Raw genomic sequence first — 21,399 nt, 5'->3', positions numbered from 1 at the left:
CATTTTAGAACAATGATTACAAGCAACTTTCTGGAAGGTACCTTGTATCTGTCTTGCCAGCTGCACTCAGCTGTGTTGCCTTGTGAATGTCATTAAACACAAACCCCACCAGAAAGACATGTGGATCTGAGAGGTCATTAACTTCAGTTAAAACCCCACAAGCTCTCTAATGCAACTTAAAACTAACTTGTGTTTCCTCTCTTTCCCAGTTCAGACATTATCTTTTCCACAGATATTGATCAACCTCTTGAATGCTTCCAGTATAGTCCTCTCCCATCAGGCTGAAGATACAGAAGCCTGAGGGCAAGTACCGCCAGAGTTAAGGACAGCTTCTACCCCATTGTGATAAGACTATTGAACAGTTCCCCTATACGGTGAGATGGATTCTTGACCTCACAATCTACTTTGTTGTGACCTTGCACCTTAATGTCTACCAGCAATGCACTTCCCTGTAGCTGTGACACTTTACTCTGTATTCTGTTATTGTTTTTACCTGTACTACTTCAATGCACTCTGTGCTAACTCAATGTATCGGTATTGTATAATGAATTGATCTGTACAAACGGTATGCAAGACAAGTTTTTCACTGTCCCTCAGTACAAGTGACAATAGTAAACCAATACCATATTCCTGTTTTTTTGTAATTTTAGATTTCCAGTATCTACAGGTTTTTTTTCATTTTGATTTCTTCTGCCATGCCACATGTTTTCTGAAAGGGTGAGCCTGTGGGAAATTGAAGTAAGCAAAAAAAGTGCCGAGTCACCGAATGCACTTGTACTATTTTAATTATCTAATGCCAGAGAATGAGACATGTGGACAGTCCGAACTGTGTCAGAGACATATGGTTTCACATATTTTGAACAAGTCAAAATACACAGCCTGGTTTTCCTAACACACATTTGTGCACCAGTAAAGAACAATCCACCATTTGAAATGGTTTCCTTCCTACAAGTGAATAGTGAAGTCCACAAAGAAGACAGATGAGAGCTTTGTATAAGACAGTCAGAGAGTTATTCAGCATGGAGACAGGCCCTTTGGCCCAACCTGTCCATGCTAACCAAGTTGCCAACTAGAACTAGTCCCATTTGTCTGCATTTGGCCCATATCCCTCTAAGCCTTTCCTTTCCATATACCTGCCTGTCTTTTAAACATCATAATTGTACCCACCTCTACAGCTTCCTCTGCTGTCTGTTTCCACATACACACCATTCTCTGTGCGAAAAAATTTGCCCCACAAGTCCTTTAAATGTTTCCCCTCTCACCTATACCTTCCAATTTTAGACACCCCTGCCCTGGGAAAAAGACTGTCACCATTCATCTTATCTCTGCTCTTCATGATTTTATAAACTTCTATAAGGTCACCCCTCAGCCTCCTATGCTCCAGGGAAAAAAAGCCCTAGCCTATCCAGTCTCTCCTTATAACTCAAGCCCAGTAACATCCTTGTGAACCTTTTCTGCACCATTTCCAGCTTAAACGACCCTCAAGTTAGGACATAAATTAGGGAAGGATGATTTTTTTATAGCACAAGAGAGGACTTACTTGGCAAAAGTAGATTGGGAGTAGATGCTTGCGGGTAAAACAACAGCTGACAAGTGGGATGAAAAACATGATGATGCTGGAGGAACTCAGCAGGCCAGGCAGCATCCGTGGAGAAAAGCAGGCGGTCAATGTTTTGGGTCAGGAGCCTTCTTCAGGACTGAAGATAGGAAAAGGGGAAGCCCAATACATAGGAGGGAAAAGCAGAGCAGTGATAGGTCGACAAAAAAGAGGAGGCGGGATGGCCACAAGGTGGTGGTAGGTAGATGCAGGTAAGAGATAGTGATAGGCAGGTGCAGGGGAGGAGGGGAGAGCAGATCCACCAGGGGATGAGTCAAAGGTAAGGAGAGGAAGGAAACAAAAAAGGGAGAAAGAGAGATAGGCTAGGAAAGGGAAGAGGAGAAGAAGCATGGTGGGGGGGAATTGTGGGGCAGGGGGTGGGGATTAAGCATGGTGGGGAGGTGTGGGGAAGGGGATGGGGATTAAGTTTGGTGGGGAGGTGTGGGGAAGGGGGTGGGGATTAAGAATTGTGGGGGGTTGTGGGGAAGTGAGGTGGAGATTCTCCAGTGAATAGAAGGGCCCTAGATATTGCTGTTGAATAGAGAGATGTTGGTCTCTTAAATAGTTACTTAAAAATGGGAACACAGGTAGACTGTTGCATATGACATGCTTGCCTTCAGCAACCAAAGCATTGAGTATAAGAGTTGGTATGTCATATTACAGTTTTACAAAACTTTGGTTAGGCTGTACTTAGAGCATTATAGGCAGTTCTGGTCACTGAACTTTCAGAAGCACATGATTAAGCCAGAGTGCAGAAAAGATTGACAATGATATTGCCTGGAGTGGAGGACTTGAGTTATCAGGAGAGAGTGGACAGGGTGAGTCTGTTTTTTCTTGAGCCAAGCAGGCTGAAAGGTGACATGATGGAGGTATATAAAATTATGAGACGCATGGATAGGGTAGATAGCCAGAGTCTGTTTCCCATGGTAAGGATGTCTACAACTAGAGGGCACAGGTTTAAGGTGAGAGGTAGGAGGTTTAAAGGAGATCTGAGGGGTATTTTTTTCACACAAAGTAGTTGGTATCGGGAATGAGGAGGTGGTGGAGGCAGGAACAGTAACAACACTTAAGAGGCACCTGGACAGGGTATAGAGAGATTATGGAATCAATGTAGGAAAATAGGACTAGTATAAATAGGCCTGATGGTCGGCATAGGCTCTGTGGGCCGGAGCACATTTCTATGCTGTGACTCATTAACTCTTTCGGCTATCTCAACCACACCTCCTTTCACCCTGCTCCATTCTATTCTCCCTGTTTCTCCATTTCAGTCATACCTGTTCTGATTGACAATTAAGATGTCCATTAAGATGTTCTTTTCCCCCTTAAACATAGCCTTTTCTCTGCTGTAGTTGACATGGTTTTCAATGGCATTTCCTCTATTTTCTGCACCTCTTTCTCATTCTCTCAACTCCAACCCAGCAGCCTCTACATTCAACAGATCATCCTTTATAATTTCTGTCATCTCCAATGGGATGCCACCACCAGACACATCTACTCTTTGCACATTCAGCATTATGAAGGGACCATCCCCTCCACGACACCCTATTCACACCAACCCTCCTCATGACACTTTCCCATGCAACCATGATAGGTGCAACACCTGTCCAATTACCTCTTCACTTCCCACAACCCAGGGACTGAAGTAGTCCTTGCTGGCGAAACAGCAATTCACTTGCATTTCTCCTTAAGTCCACTGCATTTAGTGCCCACAATGTGGTTCTTGCATTGGAGCAACAAACACAGATAGAGTGATTGCTTTGCAGAACATCACCAGTACATTCCTGAGCCTCCAGTTGCTTTTTACTTTAACAGCCTGCCCTTGTTCCACTCTGACCTCTGGGAATGTGGGAAAAAATAAAAATGATATTAGTGTAGGATCAGTGTAAAAATGTGTGGTTGTTTGTTAGTTCAGACTCAGTCAGCTGAAGGGCTTGTTTCCTTGCAAAATGACCAAAGGTAAATTTTAATGGTTTTTCCCATAAGTAAGCATTGAAGTTCACTGATGGAGATACCAAATATACAGTAAGTGATATCTAACTAGTGATAAGGCACACGGAGGGAATAAAAACATCTGAGGCAAACTGGGTGTTTTGCATAGTTACCAAGTCGTTCCTCATTGATGTTTCGCATCCAATAAGTGTTATTTTAACATTGACAAATACTGGAAAATCAATGTCATTATAGTCAGTTGCTGATATTAGTGGAGAAAGTTAGTGTGTCTTGTCTGTTTAATAGAGCTTGTAATGCAAATTGACAGTCACTTAAAAGGCTGGAAATTTGGAATATTTTAATTTTTAAAAATGTCCACAAACAATAGGCAATGGCCTTGAAATATTGACAAAGGAATTTTCACTTTGACAAAGATGTCAGGTGAGTTAAATTGGAAGATTTTCCATTCCAGTGTAGGATGGGGTAATGTCTGTTCCAAGACAGCTTGCCCAGAAATGAAATCAAAATTTAAAGTTGTACCCTGAAAATTTGTTTTCTAAGTTGTTCAAGAGCCACAGGAAAGATAAAAAATAGTTCCTGTAAATGTGCATTTCACTTCCTTTGCATCTTGTGAATACACCATGACAACAACCTTTCCCTCAGTGTCAGCAAAACAGAGGAGCTGGTCATTGACTTCAGGAAGCAGGGCAGAGTACACACCCCTGTCTGTATCAATGGTGCTGAAGTGGGGATAGTTGAGAGCTTCAAGTTCCTAGGTGTAAATATCACCAACAATTTGTCCTGGTCCAACAACATGGACACTATGGCCACCTAAGCACACCAACATCGCTACTACCTCAGAAGGCCAAGGAAATTCACCATATCCCCAATGACCCTCACCAATTTTTTACAGATGCACCATAGAAAGCATCCTATCTGGATGCATCACAGCTTGGTATGGCAACTGCTCTGCCCAAGACCGCAAGAAATTGCAGAGAGTTGTGAACACTGCCCAGTCCATCATGAAAACCAACCTCCCCTCCATTGACTCTGTCTACACCCTGCTGCCTCAGGAAAGCAGCCAACATAGTCAAGGACCCCTCCCACCTCAGTCATTCTCTCTCCTCCCACCTCCCATTGGGCAGAAGATACAAAAGCTTGAGAGCACCAACCACCAGGCTCAAGGTCAGCTTCTATCCCACTGTTATCAGTTTCTTAAACGGTCCACTTATATACTAAAGATGAACTCATGATCTTCCTATCTACCTCACTGTGGCCCTTGAACCTTATTTGTCTACCTGCACTGTGCTTCAGGTAACTGTCACACTATATTCTGCATTCTGTTTTCCTTTTTACTACCTCAATATTATTATGTATGGAATGTCCTTTTCACTGTATCTCAATACATGTGACAATAATGAACCAATTCCCAGTGAAATTCCAACTCTGAGTATTACAGGTACATGTTTTGATTCAGTCATAGAATCAGTCAGCATAGATACAGGCCCTTCGGCCCACCAAGTCTATACGGACCTTCAAGTACCCATTAATTCTATTTTATTCTCCCCACGTTCCCATAAACTCCCCCCAGATTCTACCTCCACACACTAGGGGTAATATACAGTTGCCAATTAAACTACCAACCCACACTCTTTTGGGATGTGGGAGGAAACTGGAGCATCCAGGGGAAAAATACAAAGTCACAAGGAGAATGCAAAAACTCCTTAAAGACAGCACTGGAGATCAGAATTGAACTGGGCCGCTGGAGTGTAAGGCAACAGCTCTGTTAGTTACACCATTGTGGAATTCCTACTTTTATTTTTAACCAGATTATAGAATTTGTATTTCCTGTAATTATGCAGGTATGTACCATGCATCAAAGGTATTTCATTGACATTTGTTCGATAGAAATTCCAGTCAACAGTAATAGGTGTGCAAATTCACTGCAAATAGAGCTTGAAACATAAATAACCTCCAACATGATCACTATGGTTCCTCCAGAGCGGATACACAGGTTTACCGACCGACATATTGTTGCAACTGGAGGATTTTAGTTATGAGAAGAGATTGGTTAGATTGTGGTTGTTTTCTTTGGAACAAAGGAAGCTGGAGGGTAGTTTTAATCAAGGTAAAATAAAATATAGCAATGTAGAAGGCAGCTACTTCTCAGGATTTATTTTAATGAGTATTCCTTAAAAATCAAATATTCATTCATTTTCTTTTTGAAAACCACAATTGAATCTGTCACCACACTTTCAGGTAGTGTATTCCAGACCATAACCACTCACTGCAGTAAATGAAAGTCAAAAACTACAGATGCTGGAAATTGGAAATAAAAATAGAAAATGTTGTAAACACTGCATGTCAGCAGCACCTGTGGAGAGAAAAACAGTTAATGTTTCAGGTCTGAATACGTTCATCATCTTTTTTTTTGTATAGTTGGGCGTGCTGGGCCAGTTCCACAGCTTTACCATGAGCAACACATTTTAGAATCATAGAATCGTACAGCACAGTGACAGACCCTTTCAGCCCACCTCGTCCACACTGACCATGATGCCTACCTATGATAATCAGGGCAGGCATGGTAGTGTAGTGGTTAGCGTAATGTTTTACAGTGCCAGTGACCCAGGTTTACATCCAGCCACTGTCTGTAAGGAGCTTGTACGTTCTCCCTGTGTCTGCGTGGGTTTCCTCCGGGTGCTCCGGTTTCCTCCCACATTCCAAAGACGTACAGGTTAGGAAGTTGTGGGTGTGCTGTGTTGGCGCCAGAAGCGTGGTGACACTTGTGGGCTGCCCCCAGAACACTCTACGCAAAAAGATGTATTTCACTGTGTGTTTCGATGTACATGTGACTAATAAAGATATCTTATCTAATCTAATTTCCCTGCGTTAGGCCTGTATGCATTTCCTTTCTACCTGTCCAAATGCCTTTTAAATGCTCTAATTGTATCTGCCTCTAACACTTCCTCTGGCAGCTCATTCCAGGTAACCATCACCCTCTGTATGAAACACCCCTCAGATCCTCTTTAAATTTCTCCCCTCTCACCTTAAGCCTGTGCCCTCTAGTTCTAGATATCCCTGTCCTGGAAAAAAGACTCTATCCTATTTATGCCCCTCATAATATTATGATCTACAATTAGGTCACCCCTTAGCCTCCTTCATACCAGTGGAAATAAACCCAGCCCATCAAAACTCTCCTTTTAACTACAGTCCTCCATTCTGAGCAACATGCTTGAGAATTTCTTCTGCACTCTCTCTATTGCTACCACATCCTTCCTGTAGTGTGGCAACAAGAACTATGCACAATTCTCTAAATATTATCAAACCAATGTTTTGTACAACTGCAACATGACTTCTCAACTTTATACTCAATGCCTTGGCCTATAAAGGCAAGCATACCAAATGCCTTCCTCACCACCCTATCAACCTGGTCATCGCTTTCCACAAGCTATGGACCTGCACCCCAAGGTGCTCTGTACATCAACGCTCCTAAGGTCCCTGTCATTTACTCCACATGTCCCACCAGAAATTGACTTCCCAAAGTGCATTATCTTAGACATGTCTGGATTAAATTCCATCTGCCACTACTCTGCTAACTTCCCAGCTGATCTATGTCCTGCTGTATCTTTGGACAACATTCGCTATCTACAACTCCACCAATCTTTTGCCATCTGCAAGCCTGCTAATCAGGCCACCCACATTCTCATTTGAGCAGCAAAGGTCCCAGCACCAATCCCCAGGGTTCACCACTTGTTAGAGATTTCTAGTCAGAAAGATCCAGCACCACTACCCTCTGCCTCCTATCATCAAGCCTATTTTGTATCCAGTATGCCACCATGCCTCAGATACCGATTCCCTTAACCTTCTCTAACAACCTACTATACAAGACCTTGTCAAAAGCTTTACTTTGTGCCCACATCAATCTTCTTAGTTACCTCTTCAAAAAACTCAGATGTGTTAGATAGGATCTCTCCAACACAAAACTATGCTAGCTCCTCCTAATCAGTACTTGTCTTTACAAATCCTGTCCCTCAGAACCTTCTTCAACATCTTTTATCCCGATTGAATAGTTCCCTAGTATGATAAGATGGACTCTTGACCTCTCAATCTGCCTTGTTATGACCTTACATCTTATTGTCATCCTGTATGGCACTTTCTCTGTAACTGTAACACTTCATTCTGCATTCTGTTAATGTTTTACCTTGTACTACCTCAATGCTCTGTTGTAATGAATCGATCTGTATGAACAGTATGCAAGACAAGTTTTTCTCTGTACCTTGGTACATGTGACAATAGTAAACCAATTTACCAAATTTAACATCTTCCTCCCATTGACGTAAGGCTCACCAGCCTGTAGTTTCCAGGCTTGTCCCCACTGCACTTTTTGAACAAGGGGGAAGAACATTAGCTATCCTCCAGTCTTCCCGTATTTCATTTGGGGTTAATGAAGACACAGAAATCTCCATCAGAGCCCCAGCAATCTCCTCCCTTGCTTTCCTTGAGATTCTGGGATAGATCAGGGCCTGGGAATTTATCCACCATAATGTGCGCAAATATTTCTAACACTTCCTCCTTCCTGATGTGGACGTGCTGCGGAATATAAGCGTATCCCTCCCTTAACTCTCTAGCCTCCACGACATTCTCCCTGGTGAATACAGATGAGAAGTATTCATTCAGGACTTTGCTCAAATCCCCTGACTTCACACAAAGATTACCTCCTTAGTTCTGGAGGAGACCTACTCTTTCCCAATCTACCCTCCTCCTAATATACATATAATTTTTTTAGGATTCTCCTTCATTCTACTTGCCAAGGTCTCTTTTTGCCCTCTTCATTTATTTCTTGTTCTCTCCTTTATCCCCCTATAAACCACAAAGGACACATTTGAAATCATTTTCCCATTCCTGATCAAACATTCAATATTCTTTGTTAACCAAGGTTCCCTGAACTTACAGTCTTTGTTTCTTACACTACAGGGATGTGCTCCTACTTAGCAGCTACTCCCAATCTACTTCCAGCAGATCCTGTCTTACACTATTGAAATCTGCCTTCGCCAAGTTTAGGGTTCACTCTCACAGACCAACCTTATCTTTTCCTGTGACCACCTTGAAGCTTACTGAATTATTACCATTGTTCCCAAAGGGTTCCTCCACAGACACTTCAATCACTTGCCCGTCTTAATTCCCAAAGGTCAAGTGTAGCCACCTCACTCATAAAACTCTCAACATACTGTTCCAAGAAAACCCTCTTGGATGGACTTCATGAATTCCATCCCATCTAAACCCCTAATGCTAAGGTAATCTCAGTCAATATTGGGAAAGTCAAAATCCCCCATTTCTACAACCCTTTTGCTTTTACACCCCTCTGCAATCTGTAATTCTAATTTCTGCTGACTATGGAGAGGCCTACAGTATAACCATATCAAAGTGATCACTTACTTATTTCTAAATTCTACCCTCATTGGCCAAACTCTCCAGGATATTCTTCCTGTCCACTGCTATAATGCTCTCCCTGCAGTGCAACACCCCCTCCCCTTTTGCAGAGGTATTCCCTTTGTTCCACACAACCCTGTCACCTACCTTCTCTGCTACCTAAAGCTAACTTAGGTCTCCTCTTTCCCAGCTCTGATGGAGGATCCCTGACCTGAGACACTGACAGTTTCTCTCTCCACAGATACTGCCTGACCATCTGAATGTTTCCAACAGTTTCTGTTCTTACTTCACTTACTGCAGCATTCCTCATAACAGTTTTTTTCCCCCCAGTCATTTTGAAACCTTGTCCTCTGGCTCTTGACCCCTCTGCTTCTGGGATGTTCCTCCCTATTTACTAAAACCATTAAATTTTGTGCATCAAATCACCTCCCAATTGTCTTTACTCTAAGGAGAATAAAACTAGATTCTTTTATTTGTCCTTATTATGGAAATAAAATTATAAGAGGCTGAGGTGGATCATATGGGACAGTTAGTTATATTAAGAGTGTAAGTTATAGACTCATGGAATTATGCAGCACAGAAACAAGCCCTTTGGTCAAATTCTTCCATGATGGCCGAGTTGCCTACCGAGTTGCCTGCATTTGGCCTATATCTCTGTAAACCTTTCCTACCCATGTACCTGTCCAAATGTCTTTTAAACATTGTAATTGTACTCACCTCTACCACTTCCTCTGGCAGCTCGTTCCACATACACACCATCTGAAAAAGTTGCCCCTTAGGTCCCCTTTAAATCCTTCCCCTCTTACCTCAAACCTTTGCTCTCTAGATTTAGACTCCTCTGCCCTGGGACAAAAAGGTGACCATTCACCTTATCTATGCCCCTGATTATTTTATATACCTCCATAAGGTCACCCCTCAGCTTCCTAGACTCCAGGGTAAAAAAAAAAGCCTCAGCCTATCCAGTCTTTCATCATACCTTGCTATTTGTCATCTATAGCAATGATTTGGAGAGAATGTACAGGCATGGTTAGGAAGTTTGCAGATGACACTCAAATAGGTGGTGTTGTAGACAGTGAAAAAAAAACGGAGGCTTCGTGGGCTTCGCTTCGGAGGACTTCAGAGCAGATAAGTTTTTCTTTTTATTAAGTTTTAAGTATAAGGCTTAGTTTTTAATAGGGTTAGTATTTTGATAAGTGTTTTAAAAGTTTTTAGTGGTTGAGTGGGAGCTGGACTGCGCAGGCGCGGTGCAGGTAGTTTAAAAAGCCAACCACCTATACAGCGGGCAGCGTCAGAGCGGGCAGCGGAGTGAGTTGGAGCAGAGTATTCTGGGCTTCGGCTCAAGGGGCTTTGGCATAAAGGGGTAAGGCAGGTGAGTAGCTGGTAGGTAGGCAAAGGTAAGGTTACCTGTTATCTGTGATAAATATTTAAGTAGAATATCAGGAGGGGTAACTAAGAGGAGCGGCCAGTGAGGATTGGCCAGTGTGTGAGTGGCTCAGGGTAGGAGTGGAGCCTTGAGGCTTTGGCTCAAGAGGCTTCGGCGAGCAGAGGCTGAGGAAGAGCTAGCACCCTGAGAGGTAAGGCCGGTAAGTTCCTTTAAGTTAAATAAAATCGGATTGGGTAATGAAGGCAGCAGCTAGGGCAGTTGTGTGCTTCGAATGCAGTATGTGGGAAGTCAGGGACAGCACGCTTGTCCCTGAAGACTACACCTGTAAAAGGTGCATCCAGCTGCAGCTCCTGGCAAACCGTGTTAGGGAACTGGAGCTGGAGCTTGATGAACTTCGGATCATTCGGGAAGTAGAGGCAGACATAGATAGGAGCTTCAGGGAGATAGTTCCACCTAAAAGTCAGGAGGCAGGTAGCTGGGTGACTGTTAGGAAAGGGAAGGGGATTAGGCAGAAGGAGCAGTGCACCCCTGTGGCTGTTCCCATCAACAGTAAGTATACCGTTCTGGATACTGCTGGTGGGGACGATCTACCAGGGACAAGTTGTAGTGGTCAAGTCTCTGGCATGGAGGCAGGACCCTCATCACAGATAGGAGGGAGGGTAAAGAGGAGAGCAGTAGTGATAGGGGATTCGATAGTTAGGGGGACAGATAGGAGATTCTGTGGGAGAGATTGTGAATCCCGGATGGTCTGTTGCCTCCCTGGTGCCAGGGTCCATGATATCTCAGATCGAGTTCTGGATATTCTCAGGAGGGAGGGTGAGCAGCCAGATGTCGTGGTCCATGTTGGGACTAATGACGTGGATAGGAAGAAGGAGGAGGTCCTGCAAAGAGAGTTTAGGGAATTAGGTGCAAAGTTAAAGGACAGGACCTCCAAGGTTGCAATCTCAGGATTGCTACCAGTGCCACGTGCTAGTGAGGCTAGAAATAGGAGGATCATGCAGCTAAATACGTGGCTAAGGAGTTGGTGCAGGAGGGAGGGCTTCAGGTTTCTGGATAATTGGGCTTTGTTCCAGGGAAGGTAGGATCTGTTCGGAAGGGACGGTTTACACCTGGACTGGAAGGGGACTAACATACTTGCAGGTAAGTTTGCTAGTGCTGCTCCGGTGGGTTTAAGCTAGATTTTCAGGGGGAGGGGAACCAGAATGTTAGAGAAGAAAGTGAGGAGGAAAATGATCATGTGAGGTCTGCAGGTATGGACAGAAGTCAAAGGTTTGTACATGATAGTAATGTTCTCAGGTGCATCTATTTCAATGCAAGGAGTATTGTAGGTAAGGTGGATGAGTTTAGGGCGTGGATTGGCACATGAGATTACGATGTTATTGCTATTAGTGAGACATGATTGAAGGAGGGGCAGGACTGGCAGCTTAATGTTCCGGGCTTCCATTGTTTCAGACGTGATAGAGGGGGAGGGATGAAAGGGGGAGGAGTGGCATTACTGGTCAGGGAACAGATCACAGCTGTGCATAGACAGGACAACCCGGAGGGCTCGTCTACAGAGGCCATATGGGTGGAGCTGAGGAATAGGAAAGTTGTGGCCACACTAATAGGGTTGTATTATAGACCGCCCAATAGTCAGAGAGAATTGGAGGAACAAATCTGTAGGGAGGTAGCAGACCAATGTAAGAAACAGGAAGTTGTAATAGTAGGGGATTTTAACTTTCCACATATTGACTGGGACTACCACACTGCGAAAGGGTTGGGTGGCTTGGAATTTGTCAAATGTGTTCAGGAAAGTTTTCTAAATCAATATATAGAGGTACCAACAAGAGAGAATGCAATACTTGATCTCCTATTAGGGAACCAGGCAGGTCAGGTGACAGAAGTATGTGTAGGTGAGCATTTTGGGTCCAGTGACCATAATGCAATTAGTTTCAAGATAATTTTGGATAAGGATAGGTCTGGTCCTCGAGTGGAGGTTCTAAATTGGAGTAAGGCCAATTTTGTGGAAATGAGAAAGGATCTAGGTAGGGTGGATTGGGATAAGTTATTTTCTGGCAAGGATGTGCTCAGTAAATGGAGAGTCTTCAAAGACGAAATTTTGAGGGTGCAGAGTTTGTATTTTCCTGTCAGGATTAAAGGCAAGGGTAACAAGCATAGGGAACCTTGGTTTTCAAGGGATATTGGTGAGCTGGTTAAGAAAAAGAGAGAGGTGTATAGCAGGTATAGGCAACTAGGAACGGATGAGGTACTTGAAGAGTATAGGAAATGTAAGAAAATACTAAAAAAGGAAATCAGGAAAGCAAAAAGAAGACACGAGGCTGCTTTGGCAGATAATGTGAAGGTAAACCCAAAGGGTTTCTACAGGTATATTAAGAGCAAAAGGATAGTAAGAGACAGAATTGGTCCCCTAGAAGATCAGAGTGGTCATATATGTGTGGAGCCTCAGGAGATGGGGGAGGTCTTAAACAGCTTTTTTGCACCAGTATTTACTCAGGAAACTGGCATCGTGGATATGGAAGGAAGGGAAACAAGCACTAGTGTCATGGAACATATAGAGATTAAAAAGGAGGAAGTACTTGATGCTTTACAGCGAATAAAGGTAGATAAATCTCCAGTGCCTGACAAGATATTTCCTCGGACCTTGAGAGAGACTAGTGTAGAAATTGCAAGGGCCCTGGCAGATATATTTAAAATGTCCTTAGCCACGGGTGCGGTGCCAGAGGACTGGAGGATAGCTCATGTTGTTCCATTGTTTAAGAAAGGCTCAAAGAGTAAACCAGGTAATTACAGGCCAGTGAGCCTGACATCAGTAGTGGGTAAATTATTGGAAGGTGTTTTGAGAGATAGGACATATAAGTATTTGGACAGCCAAGGGTTGATTAAGGATAGTCAGCATGGCTTTGTGCGTGGTAGATCGTGTTTAACGAATCTTGCTGAGTTTTTTGAGGAGGTCACTAAGAAAGTAGATGAAGGTAAGGCTGTGGATGTTGTCTACATGGACTATAGTAAGGCCCTTGACAAGGTCCCACATGGGAGATTAGTTCAGAAGGTTCAGTCAATGGGTATCCATGGAAAGGTTGTAAACTGGATTCAAAATTGGCTGAGTGGGAAAAGACAGAGAATGGTTGTGGATGGTTGTTTCTCAGATTGGAGGCCTGTGACTAGTGGTGTGCCTCAGGAATCTGTGTTGGGGCCATTGTTGTTTATTGTATATATCAGTGATCTAGAAGGTAATGTGGTAAATTGGATTAGTAAATTTGCTGACGACACTAAGATTGGAGGTGTAGTGGACAGTGAGGAAGGCTTTCAAAGCTTGCAGAGAGATCTGGACCAAATGGAAAAATGGTCCAGAAAATGGCAGATGGAATTTAATGCAGACAAGTGTGAGGTGTTGCATGTTGGAAGGACAAATTAAGGGAGGACATACACAGTAAACTGTAGGGCACTGAGGAGTGCGAAGGAACAAAGGGATCTGGGAGTTCAGATACATAATTCCCTGAAAGTAGAGTCACAGGTAGACAGGGTTGTAAAAAAGGCTTTTGGCATCCTGGCATTTATAAATCAAAGTATTGAGTATAGGAGTTGGAATGTTTTGGTGAGGTTGTATAAGTCATTGGTGAGACCAAATTTAGAATATTGTGCGCAGTTCTGGTCGCCGAACTACAGGAAGGATGTCAGTAAGATTGAAAGAGTGCAGAGGAGATTTACAAGAATGTTGCCGGGTCTTCAGGAGTTGAGTTACAGGGCAAAGATTGAGCATGTTAGTACTTTATTCCTTGGAGCAGAGAAGAATGAGGGGAGATATGATAGAGGTTTACAAAATGATGAGGGGCATAGACAGAGTTAATGCAAGTAGGCTCTTTCCACCTAGATTAGGAGAGATAAGTACGAGAGGACATGGCTTTAGGGTGAAAGGGGAAAGGTTTAGGGGGAACATTAGAGGGAACTTCTTCACTCAAAGAGTGGTGGGAGTGTGGAACGGGCTGCCATCTGATGTGGTAAATGTGGGCTCACTCTTAACTTTTAAGAGTAAATTGGATAGATACATGGACGAGAGAGGTCTGGAGGGGTATGGGCTGGGGGCAGGTAAATGGGACTAGCAGAATAATGTTTCGGCACAGACTAGAAGGGCCAAATGGCCTGTTTTCTATGCTGTAGTTTTCTATGGTTTCTATGGTTTCTATGTTTATCGGGATTTACAGAGGGATCTTGATCAGCTGGGTAAGTGGGCCGGGGAATGGCAAATGGAGTTTAATTAGGCTAAGTGCAAGGTGTTGCATTTTGTGAAGACAAGTCGGTGTGGGAACTTCACAGTGAACAGTAGGGCCCTGGGGAGTGTCACAGAACAGACGGACCTAGGAGTACAAGTACATGGTTCTCTGAAAATGGCTTTACAGGTAGACAAAGTGGTGAAGAAGGCTTTTGGCATGCTGGCCTTCATCAGTCAGGGCACTGAGTATAGAAGTTGGGATGTTATGTTGCAGTTGTGCAAGACACTGGTGAAGCCACATTTGGAATAATGTCTTCAGTTCTGGTCACCCTGTTATAGGAAATATGCCATTAAGTTGGAACGAATGCAGAGGAGATTTATGAGGGTGTTGTCAGAACTCAAGGGACTGAGTTGTGGAGAGAGATTGAGCAGATTGGGACTTTTTTCACTGGAGCATAGGACAGTGTGGGGTGATCTTGTAGATGTGTATAAAGTCATGAGAAGGATAGATAGAGTCAATATGCACAGTCTTTCCCTAGGGTTGGGGAATCAAGAAATATAGGGCATAGATTTAAGGTGAGAGGGAAAAAATTTGATAGGAACCTGAGGGGCTACTTTTTCACTCAGAGGGTGGTCAGTATATGGAATGAGCTGCCAGATGAAGTGGTTGAGGCAGGTACATTAACAACATTTAAAAGGCACTTGGACAGGTTTAGAGGGATATGGACCAAATGTGGGAAAATGGGACTAGCTTAGATGGGAATCTTGGTCGGCATGGACCAGTTGGGCCGAAGAACTTGTTTCTGTGCTGTATGACTCTATGACTCAAGCCCTCCAGTCCCAGTAACATCCTTGTGAATCTTTTCTCCACTCTCTCCAGCTCAATGATGTCTTTCTCACAGCTAGGCAACCAGAACTTCACACAGAAGGTTAATAACAAATATACTAGGTTTAACTTACTTGATTGAATTACCAGAAGTGAATTTAGGTAAAAAACATTTCTCACAAAATTGAGACAAGGGTCTGCAACTCCCTGTTCAAAATGGGAGTAGAATACGGGTAGCAGAAAACCACAGGATGTTTGAAAAGTACTTGGATGAGCTGAATATCTGGACTGAGTACTAGGATGAATAATCATGTTGGATAGTTCTCCTTGGTCCAATATGCACACAATGGATCCACTGCCTTCCTCTGTGTTGTAATTGTCTCTGATTCCATCTGGCTCTTGACGCAACAATAGAAAAAAAATCACATGGCATCTTTTAAATTGCAGAAGGATTTGTGGGCTAACATCTTTAATCAAACAATTTAATGAACAGCTTAGCTCACTTGTGAGACCAATGTTTTGTTTATCTTCATCGTATTAAAATAAAACACTGGCCATGAAATGCTTTGGCACATCCTGAGGACATGATTCTCCCAAACATTTATTTCTGTCTTTGTTTACTGGAATGAACAATAAATCAGACAGTATTCCAAATACTCCTGAAATCTTTTGAATTAAAAAAGATAAAACATGAAATTCACATGCTGGGTTATCCATCGTCTGTGGTCTGCATATTGTATTAAAGAGATGTAAACATTAACAGATTAGCATTCATGGTGTCAGGCATATATTAATTTAATTTTCTTCCTTTAGCCAAGGAATGGCCTTGGCTCACAATTCTCATGCAGCTTATTAACAGCAACGTACACAACTATCATACAGGATAATTCAATTGTAAAAGTCTAGACATGAAAATTATCGTTTGGCCCCTTTTTCCTGTAATATTTCTAATGTTCTTGAAATTTGTACACTGTCAAGTGTGCAAATGTTGCAGATACAAAAGGGCTTTAACAAAGCCAAACAAAAACAATGAAACAAAAGGCCAATGAAAAAAAAACTTTAAAATTAGTGCAACATTTATAATATTTTAGGCATTTTGCTGTAAAGTAGCAGCTTTAAAAAGGTGGGTATTGTCCATAGATTACTGGCCAGTTGCATTCGTTTGTGGACATGTAATAGAATATATTAGTCAGTGACATGACCTGGGATTCTTAGTGAAGGGTGGAGTGAACCTTATCAACAAAAACATAATTGAAAATGAATGGATTTTGAACATTTAATTCAGTTAATCTGATACCAAAAGTTGAGATATATACCTTACTTTTTCATAAAATCCAAAAATCTGGAGTTTTGCAAAATTGTAATAAATGAAAAGTCAGACTGAACTAAAAATAAAATATCAATCCCTAGTATAAATGTATCATTTCCTACACCAGGACAAACAGATTTGTAACCTTGTGCAAGTCTGTCGGGGAAGAAATTAAAGAAAGAAAGCTCTGCCGAGTAAACAAAAGGAGATGGATAGTAATAGAGGATTTAAGACCCAAAACTTTGATAGCAAAAGAAACTAGAATAGAATGAAAATTGTATTAAAAGCAACAAAAAGAAGCAAATCTTCAGAAATAAATGCAATAAAATTACAGTATAAAGAGCAACCATATTCAGTAAAAGAACATGAAGGAGAGCAAATCGAACGGAAGCTAACTAGCACGTCCACTATCTATCAAGAGGTAAATCTATAGATGAGTAGATATCTATGCTGAAAATGAATTGCTGAAGAGATTAACTTAGAGGGAAACTATAACAGATGCTTAAAGTACAACATCACAAGAACACTGTAAAACATAACTATAAACATATAATATATACATATACATTACTTATATAAAGTCACATGAGATGTTAGGAAAGGAGGCATGAATTTTAAGTTGCATCTCAAAAGGAAGAGCTGGTGAGGTGGGGAAGCAGAGAGCTTTAGGGAGGGAATTCCAGAGGCTACAGTCCCAGCAGCTGAAGGATAGTGGTGGAGTAACGATTCAAATCAGGGATGAACAACAGGTCAAACATGGATCCCCTGGAGAGTTGTGGGGCAGGTGATACAGAGAGAGAGAATGGTGAGACCACAAAGAGATTATCAAAAAAAAAGACAGTTTTAAGAACTGAGACATTTGCATTGGCTACTATCTGATTCTTTTTTCAGAAAATGCAATGGTTCTGCAGCACCTGGTTCTTTTTCCTGCTCTCCCTTTAAATTCTCTGGGGTCTTGTTCCCATGGTTCCTTTTAACCTCGCCTAGTTAACTGGAAGACTTATTGTGCAACACCTAAAAAAAAGGTGAATTAAAAGTGTGTGTCAGTAATGATGAGTAATATGTAACAGACTAGAAAATCTGCCAGTCTTAGTACCATGAATGCCCCATGGGTACATTCCAAGAAGTTTTCCAAGTACTCCCAAGGAGTTTTCCTGTACATCAGCATGCAGGGGTGGAATGCATTTGATAAGACTTTTTAAAAAATACCTGGAACTGAAAGTTAATAGCATCTAAATTGGAACTGAAAACATTCGAGTAGGTTGGTCAGAGAAGACTAAATGAACTGTTGGCCCAGTCCCAACCAGTGTAAGCCAGAGCTCTCTGCTCTGTCCTGGGCATACTGTGACTGGCATTCCCAGACTCAATAGCTGAAACGCTGCCCGACTTTCCTGTTCTTGTTAACCTTGGGAATAGCAGCAAAAGCTTGAAGGTAGGCAAGTCCAGGGTTCCTGACAGGAAGCAGATGGAGGCTTCGGCACCAACTGGCTGCAGGAGATTTGGCAAGGATGAAGCCAAAGGATGGAAACAAACTCCGAGGGGAAAATGTACAATGAAAAATAAAAGCAGATAAGTGGTGACAATTCCAACAATTCACCCCTTTAGTTCTGAAATATTTTTCAAATTCATCTACCTCTCCATGTGACCCTTCCCTTCAAATGTCAGTTTATTCTCCGGACTGGCCTCTCCGGCGCTACCCAAGTGAAACAAGAGATGCTGGAAGCTGGAGCAACACACACACACGAAGTGCTGGAGGAAGTCAGGCAGCATCCACGGAGGGAAATAAACAGTCGACGTTTCGCGTCGAGATCCTTCATCAGCACCCCGGTGAAACAACCCGCAACTGGGGTCAACCTGTTACTGTTCAACCAGCAGTCCTGTGAACGAGAGCCAGCGCTAAAGGGGGGCCGTGGTAACATTATGTTCCTGTGATGCCACAGCAAGTAAGTTTTTCATTCCACGTGTGCATACATGTACTTGTGTACATGACGATAAACTCGACTTTGACTTTATTCAGCGCTGGCGGACTGGGATCCTGACGCAAATTCAGCCATGAATTGTTGGTGTGAGAGGGCAGGTGTCAGATGGGCCGGAGCGAACGCTGAGCGACAGAGCTGCAGCCGACACAGCGAAGTATCAGCTACCGCTGGCGGCTGACTGCTCTTACACCTCACCGAGGTCCTACGATGCCTCTTGGATGCGAGTCTCCCTTTCGTTTTGTTTGACTGCACTGCTCTCTCCAGGAGAGAGACTTCCCTTTGGAACAATCTCAACAGCCAGTGACCATTGCATAATAAGAATAATAAGAATGATGTGTCCGGCAAAGACATCGTCCGAATTGTGTTATATTCATTACTTTTCCTTCTAGCTCGAGGAGAGATTTCCATTTAAAACAAAACTTTTTTCCTTGACACTTCGCTAAGAACCCCTGATCGCTATCACCTCCCTAATGCAACGCGGAGCAACAGCTCTGATTTCTATATACCCCCGAAATCTTTACTCCCGTTTTCCATTTCACAGATGCTGCCTGACTTGCCGAAAGGATTTCCAGCACTTCCTAGTTTTATTACAACATTTTAGATTTTCCAGGAATAGATTGTAGTTTAGTCGTTCAATTTTCTAAAAGGACAGTATTTAATCTCTTTGGTGTTAGTGATGCGAGCCATATTTCGTGCAACAATGAACACAACGTACATTACAAAATAACCTGATTATTATCAACTCCAAATGCAAAGACACCTTCGGTGTAATACTGCACACTGCAAAAGATAGTAGCCTGAAATGTATGCACAACAGTGACTACTGATTCTGGTCCTTATCAACGGGGAAGTTCGCGGATTTTGCGTCTTTCCTAAACGCGTTGCATCAATACAGAATGAACACAATTTTCCTACCTGACCTCACGAACCACTTCTTAACTGATCTGCTTCCTTCTCACCGTTTGTAATCAGCGGAGACACATTCATCCGTGGCTGCTCCTCCTTCTGCTTGTGAAGGAACGGTGCCTGGACAATGAGCAGGAAATCCTCCCACATTGGTGTTTTGTTAAGGCGTTACACCGTGTCAGAGAGCCGCCCCTATTTATGCAATAACGGATAAAACTGGCGAAATGTCAGAGCCTTTCAACTCAGGAACATTCTCAGCAACTGATTTAGTGCAGCCTTTTGATAGGGACACAAATGAATCCAGACGCACCAGAGGGAAGAAAAACTCTATTTAGTCACCTACAGAACTTAATTGGCACACGTAATTTTCAATCACAGGAATCTGGCTGAAGGGCGCGAATTTGGAACTGGGACCTGGGCTTTGTGTTGTTTGTGATGGTGAGATTTCTCTGTGTCCGCCTATCTTGTCTATGCTCAAAAGAAACACAATTCCGAACCCTCCTTCCACTTTTGCAAACGTATTCTGGCATTTAGGAAATGGTATCCACAGGAATATTGACAAATAATATCTGGGAATTTTCAAGGAGGGTTTTGCAGGAATCCAGACAAGGGTGTTTAGTATAATATCTGAAAGACAAAAAGCTCTTCACTGGTTGACTGAAATGTCAATTTCATGTTGGAGAAGAAAACAGGTCAAGATGAAGTCAGAGAAAAATAACATTAGTTACTGCAGAAGACTGCTGTCTTTTGAAGCTGGATCTTCTTCCAGCATATGCCTTCCAATCCAGCAGTCTCACCTTTAGTTCTTCTCCTACCCAGCCCAGATCTACCTTTCTCGATTTCTTTCCTGCCATTTGCTCCCCTCCTACAACCCAACACTATCTCTCTCTTTCTCAGTTCTTTTCTTGCCCTATCCAGCTCCCCCCACTCTCTATTCCTTGGTGGCTGGCCGATCATGGTCAGTGTCAGATATTCCCTGTTCAATCAGAGGCAGGGTAAAGTTTCCTCAGCTCTATTTACATACCGAGAAACACATTGTGGCATTGTTCCTCGTACCACTTCCTGTGGCCTCTCTCTGAGATATAATGCTAAAATCGAGGTGGTTTTGTGCTATGGAACCAGCTGGGTATTCATAAAACTGATTTATGTAGCTCTCTTTTTTAACTTGAGTGTGAGAATGATAGATTTCTCCACAAATTCCAGATATGAGCCTTTTAGCCAAAGCAAGTACTCGGAGAGTTATTGAACCTACTTATCTCCATAGCAAAATGGAATGACTTATCCTAGCCATATGCAACTATTGCATTTCCCCATACTTCATTCCCTGCTGAGTTGCATCTCAACATCCACTTTAGATTTTGCAACCAATGATCTATAGCACACCCTATTCTGGTTACCAAATTGCCCTAAAATTAGAAACTGATGTAAACGAAAAAAAATGTCTCAATCACAAATACATTGCCCCATTCCACAAAAGACATTTTATGACTAATTTGCCTTTCCCATATCTCTTTTTCTAGTCTGACAATTTGTTCGCAAGTGTTGAAACATCCTTTTCGTACTTTGTTCATGTCACCTTATCAAATACCTAAAAGATAAAGTTTCAAGTATGCAGCAATTCATTTTTAAAAGTTTATATTGCTTCTGCTCCTGTCTAATCTGGCATTCCAGGTCAGATAGTCCTTGCCTTAAAATATATTTTAGAAGGTTTAAACACCCCCCTAAATCTGCTAATGTTGATCTTTTTCCAACAGATTGTAAACACAAAACCGCAGGAGTTGAAATCCAATAATATGTTATATAGGTTTTAGCTATGTTTTACGTTTAAA

The 21,399-nt window shown here is 42.5% G+C and overlaps 1 protein-coding gene across 9 annotated transcripts in view; it reads right to left on the bottom strand.

The window, feature by feature from the left end:
• The window catches only part of cysltr1 (cysteinyl leukotriene receptor 1), a 65,113-nt gene extending 44,613 nt beyond the window's left edge, over positions 1-20,500 (bottom strand). For 2 of the 9 annotated variants that reach the window (XM_052021084.1, XM_052021075.1), the window contains exon 1: positions 19,580-20,500. The gene's annotated coding sequence lies outside the window, so the exon portion shown is untranslated. Of the gene's footprint in view, positions 1-15,510; positions 15,775-17,599; positions 17,700-18,318; positions 18,888-19,579 lie in introns of those variants that run through there. The other 7 variants (XM_052021078.1, XM_052021081.1, XM_052021080.1 and 4 more) reach the window with 7 other exon arrangements.
• Positions 20,501-21,399: the final 899 nt, after the last annotated feature.

Source organism: Pristis pectinata, chromosome 8 (assembly GCF_009764475.1).
Source record: "Pristis pectinata isolate sPriPec2 chromosome 8, sPriPec2.1.pri, whole genome shotgun sequence".
In the NCBI taxonomy this organism is placed as follows: Eukaryota; Metazoa; Chordata; class Chondrichthyes; order Rhinopristiformes; family Pristidae; genus Pristis; species Pristis pectinata.
The sequence above is the reverse complement of the archived record's forward strand: the minus strand, read 5'-3'. Positions and strand labels throughout refer to the sequence as shown.